Source organism: Dioscorea cayenensis, unplaced genomic scaffold (assembly GCF_009730915.1).
Source record: "Dioscorea cayenensis subsp. rotundata cultivar TDr96_F1 unplaced genomic scaffold, TDr96_F1_v2_PseudoChromosome.rev07_lg8_w22 25.fasta BLBR01001957.1, whole genome shotgun sequence".
Taxonomy (NCBI): domain Eukaryota; kingdom Viridiplantae; phylum Streptophyta; class Magnoliopsida; order Dioscoreales; family Dioscoreaceae; genus Dioscorea; species Dioscorea cayenensis.
In genome coordinates, this window is record NW_024088348.1 from 18362 (window position 1) to 21660 (window position 3299).

The following is a 3299-nucleotide window of genomic DNA, read 5'->3' on the forward strand; positions in this document are numbered from 1 at the left end:
GGTACTTCCACACGCCTGCAGTGAAACTCGCAGAGGAGTTCTCTCCATCCCGAGAAAGCTACAGGCGTGCAAATGCCTCCCGTGAGTTGAGCATGTGAATGTCCACGGTCGTGCGGAATTGGCACACGGGCATGTAGAACATTTGACAATATTTCTCGGATATCCAGCGAAACAACAGGGGCGTGCATCCGCCCTTGTGATACCTTCATTTGAGGACACGCAGCGGGGCTATGTCGCACGCCCTGTGGATCTCTCGTAGAATTAAAAAGACTGCCTCGCTTCTCCCATTAAAAATAGTCACACCTTGCTCCTCAGCCGACCCTAGGTCGCTCAAAGAACCTTTTTCCGACATTCTCTTTGACCTCCTCTTACTGTCTTTTGAATCGATTGATTGTGCATTGTGTGGATTGTAGAGGTGTTTTTTTGCTTTCAACTCATCGAGTAAGACCTTATTTTCTTCTCATCATCGACTTTCTTTGAATCTATCTGATTTCATGCGATTTAAATGGATAATACACATCGGTTTCTTGATAAAATGGTTATGATTTGTTTTTGAGAAGATCTGGGACTGAGATGGGGTTGTAGCTCGGAGAATGACCAAAAGGTCGATGCGTTTTTCCACGCCCGTGAAAGTACATCAAGCGTAGGAATTTCCGCACTAGGGTCGTATGCTATTATTTTCCCACAGAAATTAATTGATTTTTCGCTTCTAATACATGCGGTGTATGGCCACAAGATCGAAAGAAGAAATAGTTGCTAAACGTCCCTAGAGGGCCTCCCCTGAGCCGAAGTCATGGAATTCACACTTCCCGAGCATCGAGCTCTGCTTTTGAGCGGTTAGCAAAGCTTAAGTTTGGTCAAACGCGAATCCCGGATGTTGGGTCACTCGAGAAGGTGCAACTAGTAGTATGACATGGGTCGATGAGGTCGAGAAAACTATTATCGGTCGATAGTTGGCACAAGATATTGAATATTCATGACCCCGCTATCCGCTCACTCACTCAAGAGGTGCTTGCTTTCATTTGAGTTCGACCGCCTTATGCCCCATTTTTGATAGTATCGGGACGATATTCACTTCCGAGCCTTTGGGCAACATCATAGTATTAGCGCACACGCTTTTCCACTAGACTTGGTTTATACGATGAGGATTATACTGAAACTGAAGAGTATGAGAGTCTTCCAATTGACATGTCGGGTTTATCTCCCACTTGAGGCGATAGAATACTATGTGGTAAGGGCTGATATGAAACCAGGAGTGTCTAAGGCCCTCATGTTTATCTCGACCTAGTTATAGATATCTTCATACGGGCCATAAGCGGGTCAATGAATAGTCACGGTGATAGCACGGGAGTCATAAACAAGCAAGAACTCGTCGACTTATACTCCATGGTGCGGAATGAGCCGGTCCATCTGGGGCACATTTTAGCAGAGTATTTGAAGCATCAAGGATAGTATCCCAGACTAGGTGTCATTTTCTCAAGTCCATACATTACTAGACCCATTTTGGGGATGGGTCTACTGAGACGCAATCAGCGGAGCCGAGAAAGACAATCATACCAAGCACTCATCGTGGTTAGAGACAATGAGGCTCATGGGTTTGGTCCAGAAATATCCAAATGGTGTTTTATGTGTCTGCATATACCATTCGAGGATAATGGTGATGAGCACTCGCCAAGCACCAATAGAGACTCGAGGCACCTCCAAAAGGGTGGAGAACATACCCCCTTAGATGCTCATTTACACCATCTCAAACCCATGATCGCTTTCGAGAGGCCCGAGAATGCTTTTAGGAGTGGTGCGGCGGAGGTTTCGAGATCGTAGGTCACGCAAGCGCCAAGACACGTAGTTCACGGCACGCTTTCGACGACATACAAGAGATCTAGAGTGAGACGTCGCCTCTTCATTTGTTTTACGATCGATGACTCCCTCAAGCTCCTCGACATCCACTCGCACCCCTCATCCCCTACCCCAGCACCGATGGACCCACCATGTGCATGTCTTCACCAGATAGCAGCAGTTAGTGAGCACCCGGAGCTCGAGCGACAACCGACTATTTGACTTTGTTTTTCCCTATTTCTATGTTGCATTTTTATTTTTAGACTTGTTCACTCGTAGCGATTCTCCTTCTCGAGTTTATTTTTCATTTTGCATCTCGAGTTGTATTCATTGTCTATCTTTTATATATACTCGAGATATTTTTATTTTTCATTGAGCTTCACCCAACCCCCTCGTATGCATGCATGGTCTTGTCTCCTTGGGAATTGAGACTCAGTCTATGGGCACGCCAAGGTGCCGAGGCACTCTGGCCGTGTGAGCTTCACAACCCGCTCGTAATACTACTCCCATGGAATTAGCTTCATCAAACGCAACACTAGGAGTCGTGGAGTATTGGTCTTGATTAAGCTCCCACATTTTGCTTTTGAATGATATATATTTTGAGTGAGTTTGAATGTGTACATTGGGGACAATGTACAACTTAAGTGTAGGAGTTTCATAGTGCACACATCTTTTCTATTGTTCTTGATTGATATATGCTCACATAGACAATGGCAGTCTCACCTTAGTTGCAAGCATTGTATTCTTGAGTTTAGGAGAATTTCTAACATTGAATGTTTTCATGCTCTAGTTCTTGCTTGAATTTCTAGGAAATTTTTGTCCCCGATTTATACTTTAGTGCACTACTCACTTTTTAAACTCTTTTGGAAACTCAAGTTCGATGTTAAAGGAACTAGTTATAGTTGTTTTCTGTGTTAAATTCTGATTAGTTTTTATTGTTTATTTGTGCTTGTTGTGTGGAAAAGAGCTACCACCCATGAAGCATGAAGCTACCTCATAAGTCGGATACTAGTTATGCCCCTAATGAAAGAAAGAGCTATCTCATAGGATGAGTGAAAGCTACCACTCCGCAGAAAGAGCTACCACCTCAAAAGTGTGAAAAGCCACCTTAGCGGCCGCTTTTGGAAAGTGCTACCTTAGAGGATGTGTGAAGCTACTACCATCTTTGAAATTGTTGTCACTTTTGTAGATAAATAAGTCCCTTGTACTTAGAACTTTGAGGAGAATACTTTGGGTTGACTTGAGTGAGTTCACACACATACACGACTTCGGGTTTTGTTTCCTTTTTTATTCAAGTTTTTAGCTAGAGCATTGATTTTTCGTATTTAGTGTTGAAATTTCCCTCACTTGTAGAATGCTTTCTTTGTATATTTTTTTGAACCTAAGACCAAGCACTTTCAATATTTTCTTTATTGATGCACATAACGTTTTAATTTTTGCTTGAGGACAAGCAAAAGCTTAAG